General features: G+C 42.8%; 1 long non-coding RNA gene across 1 annotated transcript; it reads right to left on the bottom strand.

Annotated features, from left to right (window-relative positions):
• Positions 1-8,200: 8,200 nt before the first annotated feature.
• LOC117655232 (uncharacterized) lies at positions 8,201-13,857 on the bottom strand. Its single transcript, XR_004588602.2, has 3 exons — positions 13,260-13,857; positions 9,125-9,210; positions 8,201-8,553 (listed from the first exon to the last, which is right to left on the bottom strand). It is a non-coding gene; the product is annotated as an uncharacterized LOC117655232 (long non-coding RNA).
• Between the last annotated feature and the right edge of the window lie 1,980 nt (positions 13,858-15,837).

The raw sequence follows: 15,837 nt of genomic DNA, 5'->3' as shown, positions 1-15,837 counted from the left end.
GTTTACAATGAAAGACAGTAGTAATATTTAATTAATAAGAAAAAAATAAAATCAGGAGTAAGGAATCAAAAATATTCCTGATAAAATTAAACATTTGAGGACCTCGTAAACTGGATTTTTTCTGCTTCAAAGACTAAAATTTTATTTAAGCATGATTTTCGTGTTTGTTAGAGAGGAAGTGAACCTGGACAGTGATGTATCATTAAGAGGATAAAACATTACCTTGGCTTCCTTCCTTTCTTTGAAAATGTTCAATGTTTTTTATTTGTTTATTATTAAACTTGTGCATTACTGCAATAGCTCAACTGCTTACAATAGAACCGAAAGTCATACAACTCTATCAAAAGTAGAGATCAATGTTCAGAAAAAAATAATGGTGGTGTAATACATGAAATCAAAAGACTTCTCTGAAATGATTATTTTCAAAAATGTCCTGAAAGCTAGCAGGAAGGGAATGAGTTTGATCTCCATAGGAAGGCCATTCCCAAAGCACTAGTACCCCTACATAAAAGCAGTGCTTCTATCCTTGGTCCCATCAGCACCCAGAAGGCCATAATGTATTTCCTACACTATTTAGTGGTCAGAGTTAGCGGTCCTAAAAGTGGGTAGGTGCCAAATTACAAATTATTTTATAAGTGAGCCCCTTAAATTACCCAGACTCTAAGGCAGGCTTTGCAAAATTGATGTTATATGCTCCCATTCCTTACAGCTAATAAGTATACAGATCACCACATTCTGTACCAATTGCAGTTTCCAAACAGCCTTTTGTGAAAAACATTGCCACAGTCTAGCCTGATAATGATGAAGCCTTGAGTTACTATAGCTAGGTCTTCATCTACCAGGTAAGGTCACAATTAATATATCAACTCAACCTTGGCAAATGCCCCTCTAGCTCTAGTTCCTAGCAATGAAACTAGAAGGAACCGAAATTGTGAACCTGCTCTTTCACAAGTAGTGTCTGCCTATTAGAGACAACACTGCTGTTGATAGAGAACCTCAATGTACACATAGTAACTCTTACTTGGGTTCAACTTCAATCTGTTCGCTCACATTTTATAGTCTCCAAGCATCAGGAAAATACATCAACAGCCTCTTCTCTATGTCCCAGAGTGTTAATATAAAGTTGGGTATCATCAATGTACTGAAAAGTTTGCACACGAAACCATTGGATGGCCTGATCGAGCAGTATATACAATAATTGTTAACCAGCAAGGGAGGAGGGGATTTGGCTCCCCACATAAACAGAAGCCATTGGACCAACCTTTCATTCCTTATCACCATTTGAGAATATGTGCTGAGGAAGGAGCAGAATCCTCCTCTACCTAACCCATAGACAATTCAGTGTCATTCTTAATTATAAGTGAATCAGGGCATGATCTGCCCAAGATAATAGGATGATGGAATTCATCTTCAGCTAACCAACCATCTGCTCAGAAGCAAAAATAATGTCTAAAGTGTAGCCATCAATATGGTTTAGGCCCAGAATTACCTGGGAAAAACTCATGAGCACCATGAATGATGTTCTCCACCACAAGGTCCAATAGCTCAGGAAGGATCTTGACAGCCAGAAAAGCTATCAGTACAGAAACAGGGTCCCAAGCTCATCCATCTAGACTTTCCATTCATTTAAGCACTCATACCTCACTATCTCAAGAGCAGCATCTCTGACTACATATAAAGCGGCCCATATGATGAGAACAGGGCTGAAATGCTCCTGGTTTGGACCAGATCGCCTGATCCAGTAGCGATGGAGGTGGGTGGTTTGGAGAACTGATAGCAAAAATCCCTGCCACTCCCCCTCCCCATGTCCAGTTGAGCCGCGCGATCATCAGGCTTTTTTTTAAAAAAAAATTAAAAGCATTTTTTCTACAAACTCTTCGGCAAAAAAAAATGCTTTTAAAAGCCTCTGATGATCCCAGCTGAATTGCCTGATCAGCAGAGGCTTTTTTTCTTTTATTTATTTATTTATTTATTTATTAAATTTATATACCGCCCTATTCCTAAGGGACTCAGGGCGGTGAACAGCGAACGATAAAAATACATGTAATACAAACGTTAATAAAAAACCAATTAAAATATACTAAACACTCTGGTCCTAGATAATTCAAGACATCCCAGTTTAAAATAAAATCAAAAAGCAATATAAAGGGAAAGTTAGGCCAGGCCGGCCTGCTGAAACAGGAATGTTTTGAGGGCACGGCGGAAAGTGCGCAGATCCGGAATCTTCTGTATCTCTGGGGGGAGCTCATTCCAGATGGTGGGTGCCCTCACAGAAAAGGCTCTCCCCCTGGGGGCCGCCAGTCAACACTGTTTGGCTGACGGCACCCTGAGAAGCCCCTCTCTGTGGGAGCGTACTGGGCGGTGAGAGGCTATTGGTGGCAGAAGGCGGTCTCGTAAGTACCCCGGTCCTAAGCCATGGAGTGCTCTAAAGGTGGTAACTAAGACCTTGAAGCGCACCCGGAAGACCACAGGGAGCCAGTGCAGCTCGCGCAGGAGGGGAGCCACATGGGAGCGCCATGCTGCTCCCATAACTACCCGCGCGGCCGCATTCTGGACCAGCTGGAGCCTCCAGGTGCTCCTCAAGGGGAGCCCCATGTAGAGAGCATTACAGTAGTCCAGGCGTGAAGTGACGAGGGCATGAGTGACCGTATTTAACGAGTCCCGATCCAGAAAGGGACGCAACTGGCGAATCAGGCGAACCTGATAAAAAGACCTCCCGGCCACAGCCGTCAAGTGTTCTTCTAAAGACAGCCGTGAGTCCAAGAGGACGCCTAAGTTGCGAACCCTCTCCATGGGGGGCAATGACTCATCCCCAATAGTCAGTGATGGCACCAATTGACTATATCGGGACGTCGGAAACCACAGCCACTCGGTCTTGGATGGGTTGAGCCTGAGTCTGTTCCTCCCCATCCAGATCCGTACAGCCTCCAGGCACTGGGACATCACTTTAAGGGCATCATTGGGGTGGTCCGGGGTGGAGATGTATAGCTGAGTATCATCAGCATACTGATGATACTTCACCCCAAAACCATGGATGATCTCACCCAGTGGCTTCACATAAATGTTGAACAGAAGGGGTGATAGAACAGACCCCTGTGGCACCCCACATACAAGGGGCCTCGGGGTCGACCTCTGCCCCCCTGTCAACACAGACTGCGACCGATCAGAGAGAAAGGAGGAGAACCACCGCAACACGGTGCCCCCCACCCCTAACCCTTCCAACCGGTGCAGCATGATACCATGGTCGATGGTATCAAAAGGTGCTGAGAGGTCTAATAGGACCAGGACAGAGGAACAACCCCTGTCCCGGGCCCTCCAGAGATCATCTACCAATGCGACCAATGCCGTTTTAAAAACATTTTTTCTACAATCTCTTCGGCCGAAGAGGTTGTAAAAGAAAAAAGCTTTTAAAAGCTCTGACGACCCCAGCTGAGTTGCCTGATCGGCAGAGGCTTTTAAAAGAAAAAAAGCTCTGCTGATCAGGCAACTCAGCTGGGATCGTCAGAGCCTTTTAAAAACATTTTTTACAACCTCTTCGCAGAAGAGGTTGTAGAAAAAATGGTTTTAAAAGTAAAAAAAAAAAAGTTTGCCACGCCCACCCAGTCACATTATCCTCCCCCCCACCAAGCCACACCCACAGAACTGGTGGTAACAAATTTTAGATTTCACCACTGGATGAGAACCATTCCCTTCCCTGGTAGATAAGGGATTAAGCTGCTGAAACCTGGAAAGTCAGATAACTAATGAGGTGCTATAGTTATTCAAATAAACATTGTTTTTTTATTGTTATGAGAGAAAGAGATCATTTCTGAACTCTGGTGTTAGACAAGATTCTCTTGTCCACCTATAACTCAACTGAAAAGGAAGCAAATTGATTAAGAATTATTTATGGAATGAATGGGAATATGAAATTATGGGTTGAGTCCAGTTTTAGCTTCTTTTAGAGCATAGAATAAAATTAGTATTGACCTAATGACATTCTTAGTCTGGTGTACCATGAAGGGTTAACACATCTCTGCCCATCTTTTTCATGGCTGATGATGTTAATTGGGAATATACTATATCTATTACAAGATGGCCACATTGCAAATAATACACAATGCTGAACAGAAACAAGCAAAGAATAATAACAAAACCCACTCTACTTCTAGTATCTGGAATTATAGATATAGTGATAACTTGTACTGCAGTGAGTCTTGGTCCCTTTATGCACGGCAGGAGAGAAAGTTGAACACCTTTCATATGTGCTGTCTCCGACGTATTCTTGGCATCACCTGGCAGGAAAAAGTTCCAAATAGCGCAGTCTTGGAACGTGCTGGAATTTCTAGCATGTATACACTATTGAAACAGCGACGTCTACGCTGGCTGGGGCATGTCGTGAAAATGGCTGATGGTTGGATTCCGAAAGATCTCCTGTATGGAGAATTAGTGCAGGGAAAGCGCCTCAGAGGGAGACCACAGCTGCGATATAAGGATATCTACAAGAGGGACCTAAAGGCCTTGGGAATGGACATTAACAGTTGGGAAACTTTGACCTCCGATAGTTCATTTTGGAGGCTAAAGGCGCAGCATGGCCTTCTCCAATTCGAAGAGACACTTGTTCGGCAGGCTGAGGCAAAGAGGTAGTCCCGGAACCAGTGAAATCTGGGCGCTGGATAGGGGACAGAATGCATCTGCCCTCAGTGTGGAAGAGATTGCCACTTGAGTTGGCCTTTTTAGTCACCCTAGATGCTGTTTTAGGACCTCTTTCCAGAACACGATACCATAGTCTCTTGAGACTGAAGGATGCCAATGATTCAATGAGATATAGTGATCATTAAGATTTGTCAGTGCTTTGGATTCAAAGAGCAAGAGGTTTGTTGTATTACTTGGTGTTCTCTGTAATTCCTTAAGGTGACAATATCTTTCCCTGAAATTGTGTGGTTACCCTCTGAAGTTGCAGTATGATCCTGAGAGAATACATGTTTGGTTTGAGGAATTGCAGGTGTACATGCATACACAAAGTACTTTAGTTCTTTGCCTTTGAAACCTAATTTTTTTAAAAAATTTGATTTATATGCTGCCCTTCTCCGGAGACTCAGGGCGGCTTACAATGCGTTAAGCAATAGCCTTCATACTTTTGTATATTTATACAAAGTCAGTTTATTGCCCCCACAAACTGGGTCCTCATTTAACCTACCTTAGAAAGGATGGAAGGCTGAGTCAACCTTGAGCCTGGTGAGATTCGAATTTACAGTCATTGCAGACAGCTGGTGTTAATCACAATGCTTTTAGTCTGCTGAGCCACCAGGCCCTGCTACATAACCTAAAACGCTACATAACCTACATAGCATTTAGTCATCATTCTTTTACAGCTCTATTATTTTTCTCTCTAGGGCAGCTGGAGTAATGGGAATATTGTAATATATTTCCACTACATGCATTAGATAAGTCTATCACAAAAACATGAAGATCAGCTTTCGCTCAATTAGTGTCTTTGTTGTGATTGGATTTATTTCCAACATACCTGGAAAACAACATTGAAAATGATATGGACGTGTTTCAGACTACATTTCCTCAGATTATGTGTTTACAATTTCCAAGATTACCATCTAGCCTGGTCCTTCTGGTTGGTAATTCTGACAGGTGGGTAAAGTTACTGCAGAGAGTATCTTGCAACATTCACATGCATGTAATATATGCAGCAACTTTAAATAGTTCTGGATTATAGTCTTACAACACATTTTAATTTTACTCTGAGTTTCATCCAAATTCTAGACCTAGGTTTGCTTCATGTGACAACACAAAGGGAAACATTTGCCAGACATCTGTTATATATTCAATTATAGTTGGACTTCTAATCTCCAAGTTAGTTCTTCCAGGTCTCTCGTGTCATAAATTACATACCTCATCCCTTCTTCCATTTAAGTTGGCCCTCCAAGAAGGACTACAGATGAATAAACTGAACTTCAAGACCAATGATTTAGCCTGCTTATCAAACTATTGATCTGTTAAGAGGATGTTCCTAATAAAGTCAAGTACTGAAGAAAACTTTTGTAAGTTTGATGTCACGAAAACCATGGAATTTGTACTGTTTCATTTTCTGGGTCAACAAAAGTGACAGACAATTAAAGGTAAAGAACTGATATGCTTGAAAAAAATAAATAGAAAGGAGAGGTGAATCAGTGTCTTGGCCAGAGATTAAAAGAAAATGTGGGCCTTTATTTAACTATAAACTGACAGGTGAAACAGACCAGGAAAAAGTACCAGGAGTGAATCAGGGACACAGTTCCTGAATTGCAGCTTTTAATTTCTCTCTGGGCTAGAATGGGGTAGGAATTATGCAATAGTCCCTTAATATCCCTCCCAGCTGTTGAATACAACTACATCTGGAATGGAATATCACAGTAGAATTATATTACAGCTGCAGGGTTACTAAATACTTAACTACAAATATATAAAGAGGATTAGAGGAATAGACCTAATTTGTCATTAGCTGAAAAAAAGAAATTGGAGTCAGATACAGAGATATTTTTCATTTTAAAAACTGTACAGTTAAAACAGTCCAGTTATAAACAAATAGGAAATAACAACTGGTCAGTTTGAGAGGTCAGATGCAGTACATGGTGCTGTGGAAAGGTCAATAATTGTCAGTCATTTAGTTAATTGATTTATGATTTTTTTAAGCTGTACCACCATAACTTCCCATTTCTGGTATGAAATATCTTGAAAATGATCTTCTAATATTCAGATTTCAAACCACAGTTCTATTTAAAAGATTAGCTCATTTAGGGCAACAGTCAGTCTAGCCTGGAATCTTGTTTCTACCTTAGCCAAACACAGGCCTACAATAAATCTCTAAGTTTGGTATGAAGGCAGCAGTATTTCCTTTTCCATCTGCAACGCCTAAATATTTGAATAAAAAGATTTAAGAAGACATTGCTTTTGAATGTGGAAGTTCAGTTTAGTTACCATAGTTCATATCTGTTGAAAAAAAAACCAGTTCTCCATTATAGTAATGCTTCTAATCCGGCTTTAAAGCCACTTTAAAGTTTAATAATTATTTTATTTTTTAAAGAAACATTTATAGTATGTTTCATCCAAACAATTCTAGAATAATGCATGTGAAAAGGTCAAGACTATATTGTAAAATATGTTTGAACCCATCATATAAAAAATAACACCAAAAAGCACAACACATTATTAAATAATACCTCAAACTGCACTGTAACCAATTACTGATACTGTAGTCCTTAGACTTAAAATTTCCATTGCTAAACAAAGCAGTTGTTAAGTGAATCATGTCTGTTTTTACAAAGTTTTGTACTACAGTTGTTAAGTAAATCACTGAAGTTATTAAGTGAAACATGGTTGTTTAGCAAATCTGACTTTGCTTATCAGAAGTCAGTTGGGAAAGTCACAATAGCGCTCATCTGATCCCAGATTTTTATTATGTGACTGTGATGTTGCTGCAATGGTCGTAAGCGTGGGACTGATTGTAAGTCATTTTTTTCCCAGTGCTGTTGTAGCTTCAAACAATTGCTAAACGAATGGTTGAAAGTTGAGGACTATCTGTAACAATACCTTAACAAATTAAGATGTCTTAATCTGGTGAAATTTATGACATTTCAGAGCTCCCTTTGAAGATAACATTTCAGAGCTAAAGAAGATCTTTGTAACATGTGGTAGCTATATTGATGATGGTTGTATTTTATATGAATATTTTAACAGACAATTGCCTAATTAAGTATCACCTACAGGTAGTCCTTAACTTAATAATCACAATTGAGACCAAAATTTCCATTGCTAAACAAGACTAAGTGAGTTTTGCCCCATTTTATGACCTTTCTCGCCACAATTATTAAGTGAACCACTACGATTGTTAAGTTAGTAACATGGTTGTTAAGTGAATCTGGCTTCCCTATTGAATTTGCTAGTCAGAAGATCTCAAAAGGTGATTGCATGAGCCTAGGACACTCCAACTGTCATAAATATGAGTCAGTTGCCAAGTATCTGAATTTTGATCATGTGACCATAGGGATGCTGCAGTTGCCATAGGTGTGAAAAATGGTCATAAGTCACTTTTTTCTGTGCCTTGTAACTGAACTATCAGCAAACAAATGTAAATCAAGGAATACTTGTGGATCTATAAAACAGTTGAAGGATGATACCTTCAAGAGCCTCAGATTGGAATTTTTCAATTAAGGAGTAGACTAATAAATATAATGAAGCACTTTTTATTTTTATTTTTTTCAGTTTTATGCTGGCACTCATAAAAAGATGCATTCTAAAAGTCTTTTAAATATCAAGAGATTGGACTTTATTATCCAGATGTAATTGAAAGAAATTTAATTTCAGATAGCAGGAACAAAATAGGAAAAAATCCTAAAATGTAGAGTGGCAACTTCAATATAAGAAAAAGCTTATAAACTTGATTGCATTATCAAGCCAAATTCACAGGAAAAGTCTTCTCATACTTGATGTTCTCCAAAAGTGTTGGGATTACATCTCCTGGGCTCCTCAACAATGGTGACAAAAATTTCTGAATAGTGTAGCTCTGGATTATGGAACACACTAGATTGGGAAAAGTGAAAAAAGCTTTGCTCTTGTAACTACATCATATAGATACATAATATGGATGAGAAAATCTTCCAATTCCGGGTGTAATTTATTTATAAAAGGGAAAAAAGAACTCAGAGAAGCTGAACTATGACAAAAGATGCTAACAAAAAAAGTGAAGAGAAGAGCAACTAAAATGATTAAAGGCCTGGAGACTAAAATATATGAAGAATGGTTGCAGGAATTAGCTATGGCCAGTCTAGAGAAAAGAAGGACTAGGAGTGACATGAGAGCAGTATTCCAGTATTTGAGGGGCTGCCGCAAAGAGGAGTGGGTCAACTTATTTTCCAAAGCATCAGAAGGCAAGACAAGAAACAACAGATGGAAACTGATCAAGGAAAGTGTTGTGTACTGAGCAGGTTCCCTGCGCAAGCCCCCTCTGTTGGAATGTAGGAAAGGTTGAAGCTTTGTGATTGGTTGGTTAGGCTGACAGCCGGTATAAAAGAGCTGTCAGCGAACGTTCTCTGTTCTGTTCTGAGGGGAGAGTTGTTTGTATCCCAGTTTACGAGTTGAATAAAGAAGTTACCTCAGGTGTTATCCACATGTCTGTGGAGTCATTTGTGAAGCCCGGCAGATACTTATTACTGGCAACGAAGGATGGGATCGCCGGCCCTGTAAGAAAGGCAGCGTGTGAGCTGAAACGAAGGTAAAAGTGAAACAAGACACCATGGCGGCGTCACACAATTTCCCTCCGTTTAATCAAGGAAAAGAGACTTGGGATGCTTACGTGGTCCGTTTTGAATGTTTTCTGATAGCTAATGATTACACTAATTTATCGCCAGAGAGAAAGAGGGCTTACTTCCTGAGCTTCTGTGGCACGGAGATGTTCGACACAGCTATGACTCTAATGGCCCCTCAATCTATACACTCCGGGTCGTGGGAGGACTTTATGGGCAAACTTAAGCAGCATTACGCGCCGGTCCCTTTGCGAATAGCCTGGCGCCAACATTTTTATCACCGCGACCAAGCTCCGGGAGAGTCAATTAATCAGTATGTGGCAGCGCTACGTAGGGCTGCCCATCACTGTGAATTTGTAAACCTTGAGGACTATTTACTTGACCGCCTAGTTAGCGGGGTACGCGATCAGAATCTCAAACAGCGGTTGATTGCCAACCATGAGTTAACATTTCAGGCAGCGCTTGACGAGGCATGCGCTGCCGAACTAGCTGCCTTGTCTATCACTGAATTACCCCGTGGCCAGAGCTCACCCCAGGCTGAGAAGGAAACGAGCTGCCCTAACGAGATCACAGCTGAGACATATTCTGACCCGGAAGAAGAGATTGAAATTTGCCGTATCCAAGAGACCAAGGGTAGGGCCTCAGGCCCTAGAAACATGCCTAACAGCAATGTAGAATGTCTCAGTTGTGGGGGTGACCATGTACGAGCAAATTGTAAATTCAAAGAGGCCGTATGCAGGCGTTGCGGACGCCGGGGACACATTGCCAGAGTGTGCTGTTCAGCGCAGCCACAGGCAAAGTACTCCAAGTTTCCTACTGAGGGAAATATGCAACGTTGGCCCGGGCCGCCAGCTACGCATGCGCGGCCGCAGAGGGGATTCTCCGCTGTAAATCGACGCCCAAAGACGCGGGAAATCAGAAAATTACTTTGACTGTATACATTGAGGGCCGCCTGTGTCAGATGGAAGTGGACACGGGCTCTGCCACTTCTATTGTTTCCTGGAGCACCATCAAACGGCTCGCACCAAAGCTATCCAAGAATCAGTTGGAACCTTGTTCCCTCCTTCTAAAAGATTACCAGGGTGCTCTCATACCAGTAATAGGAACCGGGACATTTAAAGTGAAGTTCCGAAATTTCAATGGCCGGTTATCTTTAGTAATCGTAGATGGACCTCTCCCGAGTTTGCTCGGGCTGAATTGGTTTGCGGCTCTGGGTCTTACAATTCACGGCATCCATTCCATTAGTTCCTCGGAACTGGATGCCTTAATAAAGGAATTTCCCTCAGTTTTCACCGATAAGTTGGGGCAATACATAGGAACACCTGTGTCCTTCAGTCTAGACCCTGCAGTTCCACCTAGGTGCCTCAAACCGCGCAGGGTGCCATTTGCTTTATAGCCCCGAGTCGACGCTGAGTTAGATAAGCTCATCCAACAAGGTATCTTAGAACCGGTGGATCACGCTCGTTGGGAGACTCCCACAGTTATTGCAATCAAAGCGAATGGAACAATTCGTATCTGTGCCGACTACCGTGCGACCATAAATCACGCCCTCCAAGACCATGCTTACCCCGTCCTGGTTGTCCAACACTTGCTACATTAGGATGGGGTTCGGTCTTTGCAAAACTTGATCTCTCCCAGGCTTACCAACAATTGCCTATGGATGACTTGACAGCCGATGCACAGACAATTGTTCCTCATCGCGGGGCTTTCCGCTGCTGCCGCCTACAATTCGGAGTCTCTGTGGCCCCGGGGATCTTTCAAAGTTTGATGGAGCGATTACTCCATGGCATCCCCGGGGTCTCCCCATATTTTGATGACGTCCTTGTTTCTGCTGCCACTGTTCCACAATTGATGGCACGACTACTCCGTGTCATCACTACTTTTCACAATGCCAACCTCACGGTCAAGAAGGACAAATGCCTGGTGGCCGTTCCAGAGGTGGAATTCCTGGGTTTCCTGATCGACGGCCAAGGCATACATCCTACCCCCACGAAGACGAAGGCTATTCCTGGAAGCGCCCCCCCGACCTCCAAGGCTGAACTGCAAGCCTTTCTTGGCTTGCTGAATTTCTACGCTGTCTTTTTGCCACACAAGGCGTCGGTCGCGGAGCCTCTCCACCGCCTCCTCAACCGTGGGGCCACCTGGTCCTGGGATGCGAAGGCGGCTTCTGCTTTCGCCAATGTCAAACACTTGCTCGTCTCCAATTCCGTACTTATGCAGTATTCCAAGACTCTACCGTTGGTGCTGGCTTGTGATGCCTCGCCCTATGGGGTGGGTGCTGTCCTTAGTCACGTTTTTCCTAATGGCAGGGAAGCCCCTGTGGCTTTCTTTTCCCATACTCTAGCCCTGCTGAGAGAAATTACTCTCAGCTGGACAAGGAAGCTTTAGCTTTGGTTTCAGGGGTTAAGAGGTTTCACGATTACTTGTATGGCAGGCGTTTTACTTTGGTAACTGACCATAAGCCTCTTTTGGGAATCTTATCTGGGGACCGTCAAATATCCCACATCCTGTCTCCCCGGCTTACTCATTGGTCTGTTTTCCTTTCAGCCTATAATTATGCCTTGACCTACATCCCGGGCAAGCATCTGGCCCATGCAGATGCTTTGAGCCGCTGCCCCTTGAAAACATTTCTATGTGATCCGGCTCCCGTCTCCGAACTTCTCCTCATTGATGAATCCCCTCTACCTGTCACTGCTGCTGACATTGCTCGGGCCTCCTGTCGAGACCACGAGATTGCTACGGTCCTGGGGTGGGTTCTCCGTGGGTGGCCACCTGGGGAGGTGGGCCCCAATTGGAAGCCATATGCTCTCCGCAAGTCTGAATTAGCAGTGCAAGAGGGGTGTTTGCTGTGGGGTCATCAGGTAGTGGTCCCCGCTCCACTACGAAAGGCCATTCTTACTACATTACATGCAGGCCATCTGGGTATTGTGCGGATGAAGGCCCTGGCCCGTGCATACCTCTGGTGGCCTAAGTTGGATGACTCCATAAATACCTGGGTATCTACCTGCCCTCAGTGTCAAGAATCCCGGCCGATGCCACCTAAAGGACCACCCAGAGTGTGGGAAGAACCCCGAGGGCCGTGGTCCCACGTGCATATTGATTTTGCGGGGCCACTCCAGGGTCAGATGTTTTTAATTCTTGTAGATGCCTTCTCTAAATGGGTCGAAGTAGTTCCTATGCCATCAACCTCTGCTGAGGTGCTAATACGGGTTTTACGCTCCCTATTTGCCACTCATGGCCTGCCCGACGAGCTGGTGTCAGACAATGGCCCCCAGCTAACAGCGTCCGTTTTTGAAATATTTTTAGCAGGGTTAGGGATCCGGCACTGCCTTATTTTGCCTTACCACCCTGCTAGTAATGGTTTGGTTGAACGGGCCGTGAGGTCCACGAAGGAGGCATTGGGCCACATGGGCACTAAGAATTGGGCCACCCGGGTTTCGGAATATTTACTTATTCAGCATTCTACCCCCTGCCCCCTAACCAACCGAAGCCCGGCGGAGCTCTTTATGGGCCGCTGGCTACGAATAGTGCTCGACAGGCTACACCCCTGCTATACCCCTCTCAAACCGCTAGACTCGTTCAGTGCCCACCATGGGTTTCACCAAGGGGAATTGTTCTATGCCCGAAATTACGCTGGCCACCCCCTTTGGTTGCCGGGTACCATATTATCTGAAATGGGCCCGTGCTCTTACAAGATAGACATGAGAGACGGCAGGGTCTGGAAAAGACACCAAGCCCAAATACGTAGTAGGAGGGCCCCTGGTAATACAGGAGCTAGGAGGGAAGGAGATGTCATGGATGCAAACCCAGAGAGCATAACTTCCGAGGCTATGGAACACCGGAGCCCGACTCGGCCTCGAACACACACACATGGTAGGTCTGATGTGCCAATGAACGACACATGCAACACGGCGTCACCAGGGGCCGAAACATCGGTAGCAGACACGCAAACCACCCAAATGGAGGAACAAATGAGGCCCGTACCTTCAGCCGTCCAAGTCCGAGAGTCGTGGGAGCCGGGGCCGTGGAAGGTGCAGACAAACGGTTGGATCCGGAAGGGCCCCGACACTCTGGCTGACTCTGGCGTCGGCCAACACACCTTAAGACTACGCGTGCGCTTTCCAGGGATGAAGGGTTGTTGTGTACTGAGCAGGTTCCCTGTGCAAGCCCCCTCTGTTGGAATGTAGGAAAGGCTGAAGCTTTGTGATTGGTTGGTTAGGCTGACAGCCGGTATAAAAGAGCTGTCAGCGAACGTTCTCTGTTCTGTTCTAAGGGGAGAGTTGTTTGTATCCCAGTTTACAAGTTGAATAAAGAAGTTACCTCTGGTGTTATCCACATGTCTGTGGAGTCATTTGTGAAGCCCGGCAGATACTTATTAGAGAGAAGCAACTTGGAATTAAGGAGAAACTTCCTAACAGTGAAGACAATTAACCGGTGGAACAGCTTGCATTCAGAAGTTGTGGGTGCTTTATCACTGGAGTTTTTAAAGAAGAGAGTGGGCAGCCACCTCTCTGAAATGGTATAGGATCCTGTTTGAGCAGGGGGTTGGACTAGAAGACCTCCAAAGTTCCTACCAGCTCTATTCTGATTGGATTAAATCTATCAGCTAGAAAATTTGGTATCCACTTAAGCAATTTGAAAAGAACTAAAAGCCATACAGGGATGGGTAAACACAGAAAGCACAAAACCTACTTAGAAAATAATAGGTAAAGCTTTGAGAGTGGTTATTTCTAAATCACATATTCTGTAACAAAGCTGCTCTTTTATAATGTTTCGAAGTGAGGAGTTAATCAAGATGCGGGTCAGTCATCCAGGAATCTGTCCCATTCAATCCCAGAACGGTCCAGCATTCTTTTCAATTGCATACTCTTTTCTGGAATTTTCCAGCAAAGCACAAGTCAGTTGGCTGGATCTTAATATGGAGCAGTTCATCTTAACTGCAACTGACATTTGGATTCCAAACATGTAACCTTCTTTCACACTCTTTTATCCTCCATTTTATTGAAAGAGCGTTCCCTCAGCTCTTCCAAAATAAGTTTTAGAGGTTACTGACTCAAGACCAGTAAATGTAAAAGTAACATATGGAAGCGCTTAAGGTGCATTGATGTATAAAGAGAAAAGTGCTGAGGTCTTTCCTTGGCTTCACTTTCAGCACTTCATGTGGTGAGTGGAGGAGATGAGTTGATCAGCTGCACGTCCTAAATCTTTGGAGACTTCTGTACCATTTTAGAATTACAAAGTAGAGATGGAGAATCCATGGAGGTTTCTAATACATTGCATTGGAGAGATATTTTCTTCCCAGTTGAAAAGATTGGTAGGATATAGAATTTTAAACTTCAGATTTTATTTTTGTGGGATTCTTGGTGCTCTCTGAGCTCAGATGCTTTCTTGCAGACATTTCATTTCCATCATGCTAGCACTGATGATGGTTTGATAATGTTTTCCAGCAGCAGCAGCAGCAACAATTTTATACAAACTTAAATATAGAAAAACAGAAAGAGTAGAAGATGCAGGAAGGATAAAAAGGGAAAATATGAAGATATATAGAAAAGAAAATAAGTATGTAGTAAAGAAAAGTCATTCTTGATCTTCTCAGATAAAACTTGTCCTCTTTCATATCATTGTAGGCACAGTCTCTCCATATATACCACATTCTATCTTGATATTAATAACCTGAGTCCATTTTTATATAAAAAAAATAACTTTCAATATGTCCAATGTTAGAATATTTTGCTCCATTCTGTAATTATAAGTCAACTTCATGTGTTCTTCTCTTTAATGGTAATTTTTATTTCCAATGAATGTCTAATTTTTAAAAAGGTTTTTTTAAAAAATTCAGAGCAAAAGATTTTCTCACAGGAAGATTTTTTTAATAATTAATTCCAAAATATTATTCCAAATTTATCTAGACCCTAGACTATTTGTAATTTTCTAAGACTAAAGTTTTAATAACAGAATAACAGAGTTGAAAAGGACCTTGGGGGTATTCTAATCTAATCTCCTGGTCATGCAGGAGACCATATACCATTCTGGACAAATGGTTGCCCAATCTCTTTTTAAAAACCTCCAATGTTGGAAGACCCACAATTTCTGGAGGCAAGTCATTTCATGTCAGAAAATTTGTCCCTAGTACATGATAACCCTTGTACATTAAAAGCAAAAAGCACCTACTTTTAAGAATCCTATCTCCATGGCTTTTCTTTACTCTAAAGCATTGTCACAGCAGCGTCATGTAACATACCAGGACTTTTTTTTCCCTTCGCTAAACCAGGCGTGGGCCTGGCCAGCGCATGAAGCATCCGGCCAGTGGGCCAGGAGTTTGATAGCCCTGTTGTAAAGAAATCATCCCTGCGGCAATCAGGTATCAGTGATCATGATGCCTTTTATCAAAAAAATCTTCACAAATCTGGGAAGATACTAGATTCTGGTTTTTGTTTGCATTTTTCAATTCTGGTCCCTTTAAATGCTAAGTGCTTTTCATTGTAGTGTATTTGTGTTCTTTTAAGCACTTTCCTGACTCAGGATGCTGAAGCCTTTAGCTTGGACCCATTTCCTTCCTTGC

Source organism: Pantherophis guttatus, chromosome 4, assembly GCF_059756535.1.
Source record: "Pantherophis guttatus breed Tessera chromosome 4, ASM5975653v1, whole genome shotgun sequence".
NCBI lineage: Eukaryota > Metazoa > Chordata > Lepidosauria > Squamata > Colubridae > Pantherophis > Pantherophis guttatus.
Note: the sequence above shows the minus strand (reverse complement) of the source record. Positions and strands in the feature narration are given on the sequence as shown.